At 38.2% G+C, this 15,284-nt stretch overlaps 1 protein-coding gene across 1 annotated transcript in view; it reads right to left on the bottom strand.

Annotated features, from left to right (window-relative positions):
• Positions 1-15,284, bottom strand: part of Aff3 (ALF transcription elongation factor 3) — a 494,906-nt gene that overhangs the window by 369,141 nt on the left and 110,481 nt on the right. The gene's annotated exons all lie outside the window — the stretch shown is intronic.

Genomic DNA, 15,284 nt, shown 5'->3' on the forward strand with positions numbered 1-15,284 from the left:
CTCAAATGGCAGTAAGGCTCTATGTTTTACTGACAGTAGTAAAATTTTGACAATGGTTGACTGTGATATATGTGTATTATACTACAAAGAGATGACACTAAAAACACATGCAAAGATGTATACTTTTAAAAAATCTACTCTAAATAAATCATTAAAAAAAGATCCAAGCAACTTATAGAAAAAAAGAGAAACAGAGGAATAGGAAACTTTCAGGAAACAAATAATATAATCAAAGACTTAAACCTAAGCATATTAGTAGTTACCTTAAATGTAAATGCCTAAATAAGCCAAAATAAGGGGCAAGAAATTGTCACTGTGAATAAAGTAACATGACCCAATATATTATCTATAAGAAACAGACTTCACATATACCAGCACTATATAAAAATATATTCCATGCGACATCAGTTTTTAAAAGGCAGAGGTGTCTACATTCATGATAATTTAAACTTAAGAGCAAAGAAAAATACCAGAGACAATGAGGGATACTGCATAATTATAAAACAATCAATCCACTGGATGGGATAACAATCCTAGAAATATATGCATCAAACAACAGAGCCTCAAAATGCATGAAGCAAAATCTGAGAGCGCTGAAAGGAGAAATGGACAAGTCCATAATAATATCAGGGGACAGAAACTTTCCATTTTCAACAATAGTTAGAACTGTGAAACAGAAAATCTGTAAAGACACAGAAAAAATGAACACAATCAACCAACAAGATTTAGTTAACATAGAAAAATTCTACTTAACAACAGAAAAATACACATTTTTAAGTATCCATTAAACATTCACTAAGATAGAACATGTCCTCTGCCCCAACACAAACATCTACAAATTTAATCGAATTAAAATCATACAGAGCATGTTCTCTAGACCATCATGGACTCAAACTAGAAACAGTCAACAGGTCAATCTCCAGACACTTGGAAATTAAGCAACATACTTCTAAATACTTCAAGAAAAATATTTAAAGACGTAATCTCAAAAGAAAATTTCAAATATCCATAGAATTCAATGGATATAAAAATATAAAATATGAAGCATGAAACTAAAGCAACGCTGAAAGGGAAGTTAATATACTAAATACTTGTGTTAGAAAAGAGGAAAAGTCTCTTATATGCATCTTTGGATGCAAAAACCATCCAGAAAATATCAGCAAATCAAATCAGCAGTGTATAAAAAGAATTATGCACCATGAGCAGAGGGGATTTATTCCTGGGATGCAAGGGCTACACAATGGATCTCCATGGCGATGGAACTCAGAAGTACCTTGACTATGTTAATGTCCGTATCCTGGTTTGATACTGCCTAAGATGTTAGCATAACAGGAAAACAGGCAAAGGGTACATAGGATCTCTATGTATTGTTTCTTACAGCTGAAAACAGAGTTACAATGATGTCAAAACAAAAAGTTAAAACATCTGTGGATGCTGAACGCAATTCAACTCAACCATCAATTTTTAGACGATCTTCTAAGAGACCGAAATGTCACAGTTGTTGGTATTGAGGAGTTTTTAAGACTCCAGAAGGCTAGGGTTTGAGATTGTTCTCTGAGAGTTCAACTTAGGAACAACACAAAATGAGTGGAATGTGAAATATAAAAATGAATTTTTAAAAAAAATCACTGTGATTGCTAGACATAGAAGACTACGCTGTAACCTGGAAGAAAGTGCCTAAAAAAAAGAACATGTAGCTCAGAAGGGTGGCTGAAACAACCATGCCATCACAGATAACAAAGAAAGCTCACACAGCATTATCACAGCTCTTTCCAGGAAAGAAGCCTTAGCCAAATCTATTACAAATACGTTGTTGTTAGTAAGACTTTGCACATTAAAACAGAAGCACAGAACTGTAGTACAGGACTTCAAATACTCCAGTCCTGCTCTCCCTTCTGGGATGTAGAGTACATAAATAAAAATAATAGTTGGAAATCTTGCACTGGGACAATGACATGAAAGTTATTGTTGCATACATGTGTGCCTTTGCTTTCTCCCTCTAAGCTGGCCAGACCACAGCCCTATATTCTTTCCTAGGCTTTTCTCTGCTTCTGTTTTCACATAGAAGTCTGGTTAGTTTAGTTTATGGGAGTCCATTTTTAAGAGTCTGGTGGCAAAAGTAGTCCTCTGAGCCCAAAGCTGTTGCAAGCTCACCACTGAAACCACACCAACCACAAGTGGCCTCCTAGGAGCTGGATGGACTCCTGTGACCACGCGCATTCCCTCTGCTTGTCTGGTAGGCTGGTGTGAGTTTCTAAAACCTACTAGCCATGCTGTGCCCAAACCACCAAATTAGCCATGGTACTTTGTTCTGTGACTTTATTAACACAATTCCCATATGATGAGATTTTTGTTACTATTTCACTATCACATGAAATAATTGGGTGTTTTGTTTACTTGAAAGCACTATGAAAATTCAAGATTTTAAAATTATTATAGTAGAAAAAATGAAATTTTCTTGCAGCAGCAGACCTTGACTAGGACTTTTATTAATAGGCTTATATTGAGTTTATAAATAGAAGACCTTTCCAAACCACTTTCATTTTGTGCTGTTAGGATTCCTGCCTAGTTTCCAAATGCTCAAATGATTTAAAATTAACTTAGATGGGTTTAACAGCTTTGTATTTAAAGACAAAGTAAAATGTACATGTCTATAATGCCCACAGATTAAAATTTGTACAGATAAAATAGTGCCCGAAGAGTTACACATGAGAATGGCAAAAAATGACCCAGAACTCAAACATGATTGTCTTGAAAAAAGTGAAGAACAGCAGAGGATCTATAATCAATAAAATTCAACAGAGATTTTTAAAGGTTATTGATAAATCAAAGATTATTATGATATTTATATAGAAATAATTGATCTTGACTTAAATAATTTCATTAAGATAAATACGAAAATAGCAAAAAAAATTGGAAACAGATTAACAGTACTCTATGGAAAATTGATTATGGGAAGGAATTAAATTAGCTTAATGATGTTCCCTCAGGAACTTTATGAGAATTAATTCATGCTGAGCCAACTCTGATTAAAATGTTTATGTTCATAAACTGGAAGACAAAATATCCTATACTCTCGGTGACTTCATTGGGTTTCTTGAATTGTCTGTTGTCTTAGACACTGAGAGTCACCCTTCTTCCAAGTCTCATCCCAATGTTTTCTTTGCTCCAGTTGTTCACTTCGTTTTATTTAGTTTTTAGCATATCTCACCTTCCGACATACACAAACCCCAAAGTTCCAATCTCAGTTCACTTCCATAATTCTATCTCCCACACTTGCTCTCCGGATTTCCTTCCCTCTCCTGCCTTCCCCCAACTCTAATGCTGATGAGTCCCATCCTCACACCTTGAAGTCCTACCCTTTCTTCTGAAGGTCCAGCTCTAAGATTCTAATGCTTGTTGGACTTCCTGCATGGATGTTCTACTGAACATCCATTCAAAATTGGACTGGGTATCCTTCTATAGAACCTGCTGGATACATGGGGTGCTAGAACTGGCTTAAACAAGCTTGTGAACTGGTTATGTGCAGCTGTTCCCAACTCCACATTCAGTGACACCACTTGGGTGGTAGGCTGAAATAGCTTTAGCGTATTTACACAATGGAAATTGGCAAAAAAAAAAAAAAAAAAGTAGAGCACTCTTTTCCACAGCAATGACAGTATCTTTCTGCTTATAAACTACCACCATCCCCAAGGTAAACAGCATAGAAATCTAGACTAATTTTTGGCACCATTCAACTAATTATCAATTTATTTGTAGTCTACTTCTGAATTATCTCTCACGTCCTCCACTTTCTCTCTAGAAGACTCAAAGTCACTACCTTAGTTCAAGCTATCACCAGTGTATGTCTTGACTATTGCAATGGTTTCCTACCTGGTTCCTTGACTTCCATGTTTTATCATACAATCTATCCCTCACACAGCCACAAGAGTCTCTCCATTTAAATATAGCTTGGAACATACCATTCTGCTTTGAAGTGTCACCATTCATTTTTTAATGAATTTAGTCTCAAATCTTCTCAGGCATAGAGATCATTCTGTGATCCCTGAACCGAGAAACATGCACTTACACTCACTGCCTATGCCTTGTATTCCCTTAACCTTAAATGTCATTACCTTTATCTTCTTCTCAAGACCCAACAAGCCAAGAAGTCCCTCTCCTGACCTACCCAGTGAGAATGAACTATCCCTTCCTTTCTGCCCACTTTTGTGTTACAATCCTGTGCTCTGGCCTTCTGCTAGGGCATCTCAGAGATGTCAGACTTGACAAGCAATTAGCTTCATTTCCATCACTTTTTAAAACCTGTTTTTGTCCTTAAGTGATATTCTACTTTTCTTTCAACCATGTGTTTACTCCATTCCCTAACCCAATTTTAATCATCCCTAAACCATAAGCATTTGAGAGTTAAGAATACCTACTCTCTGTCACAATCATGCAAGATGAAAGGATATTTGACCCCAGGCTGGGTGTCCCAACTGCCTTCAATTAAAGCACCACCCCCCAACTTTGACTTTACTCTATGATTAAAAAAGAAAATGATTTCATTACAGATAATTTAGTTGACATTTTCACTTTGGTACAACTTGGGGAGTTGAGATGACTTCCATTGCCCTGAAATAATTTAGCACACAGTAACATCAAACACAAAGCAACGACATCGTCAACATATACGAGTCATAGTTAAAACATGAGGCACAGGGAGGTAAGTCTGGTTTGTTATAAAATACCTGTGGGAAGCCACAGTGGCTTCTGGCTAGGAGGAGGACTGTTTTCTTCCTGCTGCCTTCCCTTTTCCATTTTAACCTCCTCTGCCTCTTTGTTCCCCATTCTTAAAACCTCTTATGAGATGAACTTTTTAGTTTCCACACATGCAGTATTTGTCTGTCTGTGCCTAACTTATTTCATTATTATTTATTAATGCAAAATTATTAACCTGAAAATTGGCACCACTTCTACCAGATCATCTAGACATAGATTTTAAAACCAACAAATATCTACCAATACAAATAATTAATATTTCTAAGTCTGGATATAATTTATTATTATTTTCTTATAATCAGGGCCTTCAAAATTTTACATAGAATTATCACGATAATACCACACATTTATGTAACTTTAAGAAACACAAAACATTTTTCAGGTATTCTTTACCTCAGTTTTGCAACAGCTTCTCTTTGTGGTACTCCCTGGATGCTGCACACAAGGAAACGTAACGTTACATAATTGTTCAAATGGTGTTCCTGCTGTGAGAGGTAAAGAAATGTTCCAAGAAAGGACAAAGGGAAGAAAATAGCAAAAGTCACAGGCATGGAAAGATGTGCTCTTTGGTTTTTCTTTGGGGTATTTACTCTATGGCTCACAAAAAACTGGTGCTGACTGTCCTCTTACAGACCAAGGAAGAAGGGCGTCATCTTCTCTAGTCACCCTCCATCTGTGACCCAGAGACTGCTTTTCTCTCTCCTGTCACCTTGACTTTCTCCCCAGACCATATTTCCTTCCCTTCCTCAAATGATCCCAGATCTTCCACACTTTGAAAAATTCACTGACTCACCCTGCTGTTTTTCTACATACCATCTTCATCCTTCCCCTCTCCTCCTTTTCCACAATCCTCTCTGCTCCTCTCCCCTACTCTCCTTCCTTTCTTCATTACCAACCTTAGTTTATAATTAAAATCTCTAGTACATCATCACTCACCCACCTACCCACTCACTTTGAAATCTTTTACTACCTGGCTAAGGTTCTTGCCAAACTTATTTTATTTTTAAGTTTTGTTTTGTTTTTTTTTGCATAAATGAGGGCTCAACTCAGGGTCCTTGTGCTTAAGTGCGCTACCACTTGAACCACACTCTCAGCTCTTCTATTTGTATTTGGTTTTTGAGAAAAGGTCTCTCACTAACTTTGCCTAAGCTGACTTTGAATTCACCATCCTTCTGTCTCTGTCTCTTGAGTAGCAAGGATTACAGGCATGAACCACCCCATCCTATTTTTACTGCTCTCACAAAAGTCAACAATGACTTTGGCAGGCGAGGAGGGCGGAGGCACAGTCTTTCTCACAGCCTCCTAAGGCATTTGGCATTGTTCAGCCCTACATGCTCCCTGACATGTTCCCTCTTTCACTTCCAAGTCAATGCCCATCCTTTATCTTCTGTTCTTGGGACCCCTCTCTTCGGTCTGCCACTGTTTCCCAATAAGGCACAGTTCTTACCTTCCTACTCTACTTTCTCTAAATCTCCTTTCTGAAGAGATTCAGTGACTGTTTCATTGGTTTAATGATCATTTCTAGAACTTTTGTCTTGAATGCCTGTGGGGTGTGTGTGTGTGTGTGTGTGTTGCTAGGGTTTGAACTGTGGACTCTATAGTTGTTAGGTGGGTGCTCTACCTCCTCAGCCATATCCCCAGTCTTTTTGTTTTTGTTATTTTTGGTATAAGGTCTCACTTTTTGTCTGGGAGGCCTAGAACACTATCCCCCTATTTATGCTTCTCACATAGCTGGGATAACAGATGTACACCATCACACCCAGGTAGTAGCAGAGATGAGGTCTTGCCCAGTTATTGGTTGAGATTAAGGCCTGGGTTAGCCTCAAGCACAATCTTCCTGATTTCTACCTCTAGAATAGTTGGGATTATAGATGTGAACCAATACATCCAGCCACAAATACCTACCTTCTTTCTCCGAATGCTTTCTCAGCAATCCACTAGGATTTTCTATGATTAGCCCAGCTTCTGTATTTTCATGAATCATACATGTTATGTGGCACACTCTAAACATCTAAATTTATGGGAGTCAAATTCATTCCTGCCTGGTCCAAAAGGCTGTTACAATGAATGATCAAACAGTTCTTAAATATACAGAATGCTATGAATGATTACAGTGTTGCCATATCCATTTTCCTAGACTGCCATTACTGTAAATAGCTCTTTCTATGACTAAGTCACAGGATCACAGACCAATCTGATTTGTTCTCCCTTCACTTCTGCCAAGCCTCCAGGTCCTATCCTTTCTCTGGAGATGTCTCACAGGCCCATCCTTCTCTTTCTAGTTCAGTCTTCTACACTCTTCTTCATGGGTGAAGCACTGGAGATTCACCAGTGCTCCTTCTTGCAAGTTTCCTAACTCAGACATTTTCCATTCTCCCTTCTCTGTCCATTCTGCTACCTTCAGAATGATCTTCTTAAAACTGAACTTCTACCACCTATCTTCCCATTTCCTAAACTTATTAAGTTTTTCACTAGGCCCAGGAAAATATCCAAACTTTTCTGGTTAACTTTCAAATTCTTTACAATATAACCTTTCCTTTCTAGCCAAAATTATCTCCAACTAATCCAAAACCACAACCCACTACTGTAAAAATAAATGTCATCTCTCTCCTGAAAGCTCCTTGAATACATACATACATACATATATGACCTCTATAAACATGTCTTCAACTTACCTTGTGTAATTAATGCTGTGTAGTTCACTGTTGACTGAGCATGTAGTATTTGATCCATCACGTACTAAGAACTCTAAGCAGGATAATATGACCATAAAATATAATCTGAAGGCCACTGTGAATTAAATAATAACTCATCATCCAACTCCCACAGGGGAATCAGATGCAGGGCCAAATAAAAAAATAAACAACTAAAGTCAATGTATTTATCGGAGGTTTCAGCTCAGTATGAATGATCTGGAACATATCCTGAGACCCAGCTACAGAAGCTTTATGGAGGATTGATTTCTACCCTCTAAACTATGAGCAGCAAACCAAAAGAATCTGACACATTTGTGTGTTTTAAAGAAAACAGAAGCCTAAGCCCATCAACAGGTACAATACTTAGATTGGATTCATCAAGGCATTGTCCTTCCCAGTGGCACAGAAATCTCCCAGCTCAGGACTGCTGACCATCTGCCCAGTGGGTAGTGGTACCAATAAATCCACTGGAGCACTGACAGCAGGATACTATAATACTGGCACCACCAGAATACATCCCACCTTCTGGCACTTAGAGTCAATGATGGTCTAATGTTGGAGTCATGAGGAGTGTTTCTCTAGGTTTGAGATTTGGCTGTCTTCTCCCAGACTCTCAAGGTCATACAGGGAACAAAATATCTACCCAGAAACATCAAAAGAATTATTTACATTCAATGTTGCTAATGTTGGTTAAACTCTTAATTCAGATAGGCCTTAGACAATGTCCTCCCCTGCCTGGTCTACACAAGGTCAATTTTATGGGAATCATGGGTTTGGGACCAAGATAAGGGAGTTCAGAAAAAGACAAGTGACACCATGCCCAGATTTTCATGGAATATCATATTACTTTGTTTTCTATTATGGATGGTATTTTAATTCATTAGTTCATTCATTTGACACATGATTATTGGCCCTTTGCAATATGCCAGGAACTTTTAGGTGCCAGGGATACGGTAATAAATAAGATAGACACAGTCCTAAATTTGTAGAGGAGGCAGGCAATAAACTTGCAAATGAATAACTGTGATGGTTTTAAGTGATGCAGGGAATTTATAACAGACTAAAGAGAATGAAAAATGACTGTAGGGTGGCTGGACTTTAGGTAGTCAATGAAAGAACAGGAAAGAGGCAAGGATATGTTCCAAATCCCTCAATCCCTGGAGGGAGAAGTCACCTTCCAGCTTTAGATCTGCAGCTACTTCTACCCAGGGAAATACTGCATGTCTTTTTTACTCCCCTGTTAAGCATGGCACCATTATGGCAAAGCTCTGTCTCAATACCCTGGGTGGCTGTGCAAGCATTCTAGCATTCTCCTTCAGACAATGTACCAAAATAGTATTCTTTTGACATTCTTGATCTGATTAGAAATGAACTCTAAAACAACACATGATACATTTGAGTTTTTTTTTTGACTCACCTAGTATGACTTACAAAACACTTAGATTCACATGACACTTAGCTTCTCTACACTTAGTGTTCACTATAGATAAAGTTGCTCTTCTTTTTTCTCTAGCAGCACTTACCAGTCACTACCTCTGGTCCCGTGTCTTGTTTTCATGGCATAGATGCACATAAAAGTATTTTATCAATCTATAGAAAAATAGTTCTTTGTTAAGACTTGATATAAGGAAGGTGTGTTAGCCAGCTCTTGGAGACCAAGCCTTTTAACACATGACACCTGGGAGGCACTCACGATCCAAACTACAGCAGAGAGAAAACACAGATCCTCAGAGTCCTTTGAAATTGTTTTAAGCAAGGTGGACTATAGGAGCAGATAAGCAAGTTGTCTGCTTCTGCCTTCCCACTACATCAATTCACAATACTTCTTGGATACGTTTTACCCTTAGTTTCAGAACTAAGACAGATGATCTATTTTATTCTATTTTATGCATATAGGAGGAAAAGTCACATGAAACTGAAATTTTTCTTGATACCCTCAAATCTCTGCAGCATGGAATTGTAATTATAAATTCAGTTACAGTAAAATAATTCTCACTGTTTCAACTTGGTAAATAAAACTGTGCCATATGAGCCCTAATTGCCTAATTCTAATTCTCAATGTTTTTCCCCTTTCTGGGTAGAATCTTTTGGTTTTGGCCTTTGTTTTCAAAACAAGACTGTTTAAGGAAAATTACAGCTACTGGTATAGGTATTCTATGTGCACGCTGTCCCTGAAGCTACTGTTTTAATTAGTTTGCTGGCATGGAAGCCTGCCTCATGTTGTGGCCTGCTCTGGGGCACAGGTGTCTGTAGTGTTCCTCTTCTGCAACACAGGCCTTAATGAGCCGTTTTAGTAATAAGAACCCTGTAGCACCGAAGAAGCCCTAAGCAGAAGAAATGCTCACTTATTTCTGAAGCTGCCTTTGGAATATGCATTTTAACATAACTCCCAAAGTGAAACAATTTCAGCTGAGACTTTCTGAGCTGAGGGTGGATAAGGGACTTTGGATGTTGAATATGCACACAAATTATGTTAACACAATGGAGGTAAAGTCAAGTGCATACATCTTCTCTCAAGCTTTTTTTTCACCCAAAGCTTGTTTTCTTTTTTCCTTTAAGTGAAATGTGATGGGAAAAAAATTAAATTAAGTGAATCTTTATAATTCTATTTGACTAAAAGTCTCTTGATTATTCCTCACTGTTCTGTTACCTAGACTTCAGAAGCCTTTGCAAAAAGAAGGATTAGTTGGTGCCTGAAGATTTCATACAATGGATTGAAATCAATCTGATCTAACACCTGTGTGCTCATCAATACGTGTACTCAAGCACAAAAGTGAGTGCAGTGTGGAGCGATTTTGACACTGACCACATAACAATCACAGATTCTGTATCCAAACACTTGCAGACAAGAAGCTAATTGCAGAGATGAAAGGCACAGCACTAAAAGCATGAGTAATCACTGCCAAAATTCAAAGATTGCCCCCCCCTCCTTTACTACCAGGGTGCTAATGTCTCTACCCCATCTGACAACTTTTTGTCCTCTGACCAGTGAAAAAATGGAAATAATTTTTCACTATTATGCCTGTGGCAGTGAAGGTTCTCTTCCAAGCATGGAGATTTAGTTCAGCAGTTGAGTGTGAAATAAATGCAAAAGCTAACATTTGTCATCACACTGCAGAAATGAAAGGCTAATTAATGAGATCTGTTTGAATTCCTTTTCCCCAACCTGCCCTTTGGTACCCATGCAGAATACAGACATATTGTCTTTCCAAGTTGTATCACACACAACAAACTACCAGGGCAAATGGTAGTGTGGGGAACGTATTAAGAGGAGCCCTATGGTGTGTGATGAGGAAGAAACAAATCATCAGGTTGCAATCCAAGGTACTGGTGCTTAATAACAGACTCACTGAAGTTTGGAGCTCAGTCACTAAAGAAATAGTAAGATTTTTTCCACTTGAAATAACCAAGATTATGTGGACCAACACAGAAGACTGCTGAACTAGAATGCATTCACAGCATCATATTAACCTACTTAGAGGCCAAAGCCAACTTACCTTGTGTTTTACCAAGGCACTTTGGGTCTTTTGACATCCAATAGGCTATACAGTAATAAATATATGGCTGACTTGAAGCTGGGAGCCACCCAGGTCCAACAAATCACTGACCTCTAATTTTTAACTCCAATGAAATGGAGTAGAATTAGCTATACCAAAATATCACGCTAAGCAGAGAAAACTCAACCATCTATCTAAATTGTACAATTACTTGGACAGAACCATTTTATTTAGGATATACCTGATTATGAAATACTAATTATGGTACTAAGAAAGTCTTCTGACCTCAAACTTATGGAAGCCACCCTTCTATGCATGATCATAGAAATATATATGCAAGCTAACTGGCAATAAATCAAGTGGTTTCCTATGGCATTTTGCTAAGTAAGTGGAAGTAATTAAGCTAATTAAGTGAAGGAATCTGATTAGAAATTCTAAATTTTCATACATCCTGTTCTGGTAAAGTGTGTATGTGAGGGCAGGAGGTAAGAGGCATAAGCATTTCTATGTTGCCACAACAGTGTTTGGTAGCTGAGATGGGATGAGTGACATAAGAGCTCTGATGAGCGACTGTGGCTCAGCCCATTTGCTAGCATCTATCCATATGCTTCCCTCCACTCATCCCCATCCCATGCTACTAGAGTATACAAACCTAACATCAAGGAACATCTCAAGATAGTCTGGAAGGAATTTCTTTCCAGAGATAGAAAACTAAAACACGTTTCCCAAAAACTAGGAAATCAATTCTGAAAGCAGTTTACTAAAAAGAGGACCCAGGAAGGTAACAGACACACTTAGGTTCACCCAACCAACCAGCGACAAGCTGAAACCTATTTTCCTGGTTCTTGCACAGAGTTTTCAACACAGCTCACTGTACTACAAGCGAGAGGTTAACATCAACTCTTATTCAAAAGTAAATTCTATTAGATACTATAGATTTCTGGAGGGAATACTTCAGAAATGAAAAAGCATTTCCAATTTAATTAAATTTCCAATTAAATCACAAAGAACTGTACTTCAGTAAAGAATATGTTTTACTTTAACCCTTTATAAGAAGAAAATTTCATTTTTCTTTCTGGTCACAAATTAAAGTTTTATGCAAAGTGATTCATTTTCACCTCTGATTAAAATGTATCTTTACTTTGGGGCTTGGAGACTAGAATCTGAGGACTCAATGAAATGGTATAGAACAGCTCCTACAGGTCTATGTAAATGTTTCTAGGGAAAAGGGTCTTAGCATTTATTAGATATTCAAATGGATCTATAACTCTTCCAAAAGCTTAATAATGTCCGTTCCAGATAGAGCTGAGGTTTAGGCAAAATTAAGGAATCCTTACTCCAGAATCTGGTTTCTCTCAACAGCTCCTACATCTCTTCAACTCACTTAACTGTTTTTAATTCACATAGGAAATCCATAAGACCCACAAAGAAAAGTAAGCTTTGGCTCTCACCTGACGGGGAATGGGCAGTAATCGATCAACTCTGCAGTGATGAAAACTTAATGTAGAACTTTTCACTTCATTTCAGATAGGCTAAACTTCATTTAGTGGTTTTCAGTAGAACCACTTCTATTTGTTTCCTTCCCTCTCCTATTTTTTCCCTAGAAAAGCCTCATATTGATTTGATTTGAATTTTGCTAGCAAGCTTTTCCTTCTGAATTCAGGTGACTAGAACTGAAATAATTCTACATTGGGAGAAGAGAAAATTGAAAGCTGATTTAATTCTGGCTTTCAAATACATGAAGGTTCTCAGAGAAAAGGTGGTAACCAAAGGAAATGGTCTTTGAACTAAAGTATGAAGAATCTGACCATGGTCTAAAGCTAAATTTTCTGACATGAGTTCATAATATGAAGGTGTATGACTGAAGGATATTTTTAAGAGATTTTTAGAAATAGGAGCCAGGCACAGTAGTATATGCTATACTCACAGCTAAGTCGAAGATGGAAATGGGAGGATCACTTGAGTCCAAGTAGTTCAAGACCAGCTTGAGCAACATAGTGTCTCCTCAGACTCAAACATAAGACAAAACAAGACAAAAGCCAAGATTGACATAAGAAATGAGATGGTTTGGACATGGTTTTGTCTGAGGTCAGTGAGGTAAATTTTACTACTGATAGTCCCCTTCTGCCCTGTAAATCTAAGGGCATGGCTAACATGTCAGGAGTTAGAACACTAGTTCAGGATATCTAGAGAATTATCTCTCCAAGGAGAGGTGGCAGCCAACCAACACATCTCCCAGCCCAACCCTCAGCCAGCCTCTCTGCCAGAGTACTACTGCTTTTGTCTGAGGCTGGGAAGAGTTTCTAGTGGGGAAAGCTACACTCCCTAATTGTACCCTCAGCCTCTGCCAATCCCTCAGAGATCATACATTTTCAAGAAAAACAAAAGCAGGTCTTGTGTGTGGTAGCAGAAATTATGTGAATGACAATTAAAAAAAATTAGTACTTTGTTTGCAGCAATCCTTTTCTGTGCTCTTAAGGAAAGGAAATAGCTCAGCTCTGCTTCCAAAACAGACAACAATTAGAGCAGTCTTTGTCTTCCTTTTTGCTGGACAACTGTGCCCCAGCTTATCATGGTGATATCTATCACTCAGACCTTCAGACTAGCCTGAGAAGTCTTGTGTGAACTTCTCACACAAGCCTGCCTCCCACCAGTCATGTTCTCACAGGCTCAGAGACACTGAGTTGTTCAGAGTTCCTGGAAAACATCTGGTCAACCCTTATCTTCAATGCACACTCCTTATCCACAGCTCCCAAGTGATCATTCAGCCCCTGACAGAGCCCCTCCCAGAGGGAGACCTGGTCACCTCCAATCAGTCTATCCCCAAGCTGTCCTTCTGGAAGTAAAGCTGTGAAACTCCCATTCCCAGATCAAGAGCAGAAAACATTCACTTAGGCAGTGCATTTCAGGGCAGCAACTATGTCCATCCCCTCTGGGGCCTAGGAGCAGAATTCTGATTAATGTCACTTCCCCTTTATTAAGAAACAAGATAATCTGAAAACTACGTCTGCATATATAAGTTATGACTGCTCACAGAACTCTGATTCATAGGAGCTACACATCTAACTAGGATAAGCATACATGTGTATAGAGGTACCTGCTGTAAAGCTAAAATCCCAGCAGAAATAAAAAGATGATAGTAGTTCATTATGGGAAAAGAAAACTTAGATAGTGCTCATGATATGGTTTTAATAATATTATCAATGTCAACTCACTTATTGGTTAATAAGACTCCAAGTATCTGTAAGTATTACACAAAAATGGAAGTTACTATCAATTTCTCTCTTAAGAACACAAGCCCAGCAGCTGATAAGACAAACAGAAAAGCTGGAACTCATCAGGATAATGGTGATATCATTCCTCCCCTGAACAAATTCAAGGCATCATATGTATGCTTAAAGAAGAGATGAACACTGCTTCAGTCTGAATTTTTTCCCTTTCCTCAAATTCGTATGTTGAAACCTAATCTCCCAAGATGATGGCATTGGGAAGTGGGGCTTTGAGAAGTAATTAGATTGTAAGGGGAGCCCTCATGAATGGACTAGAGCCCTGATAAAGGAGATTCCAGACAGCTACCTGTCTGGTCCACCATACAAGAACACAGTAAGAGGGTACCGTCTCTAAGGAACAAGCCATCACTAAACACTGAATCTGCTAGCACATTGATCTTGGACTTGCCAGGCTACAAAGCTGTGAGAAATAACTATTTATTGTTTGTACACCACCCAGTTTGTGATACTTTTGTTATAGCAGATCAAACAGACTGAAACAGCAACTAATATGATAAAGGATGGGGGTGGGGGGTGTAAGAACCATCTATGTAAGGGTTCTCCAACTGGAAGAGATGAATGCAGCAAGGTAATATGACTTAAGTCTGTCAAGAATCTGTTAGGGCACAAATAGTACATATTTGTTTAACAGACACTTTGTGTTCCCCATTGGTATCTTCAAAAATGAGAATTAGAAAGATGTTTTCCTCCTATTTCCCAAAGACTTGGCAATGTGTTGTACACAGTAGGTATTCAACATTTATTTATACTGAATTAGACTGCATTTTTTTCAAGTGTCTGAGAAGTAAGAGGTATCCTAGGAGAGGTACTTTTTTTGAAAAGGAGTAAGAGGGCTGAACACAAGCCCAGAGTGGTTAGGGATCTGAGACTTCATGATTTAGATTTAGGGAAGAGACTAATAAGCCATGAGGATGGACAACTCAGCACCTATTAAGTAGAGAATTAACACCCCTCCCATTTTTTAAGTTTCTTTTTCTTTCTTTATTCTAGTTTTCACCTTAAAAAAATCACTTCCTAGTTCTATTATCTCTATATTCAATATT

This window comes from Castor canadensis, chromosome 12 (assembly GCF_047511655.1).
Source record: "Castor canadensis chromosome 12, mCasCan1.hap1v2, whole genome shotgun sequence".
Lineage (NCBI taxonomy): Eukaryota > Metazoa > Chordata > Mammalia > Rodentia > Castoridae > Castor > Castor canadensis.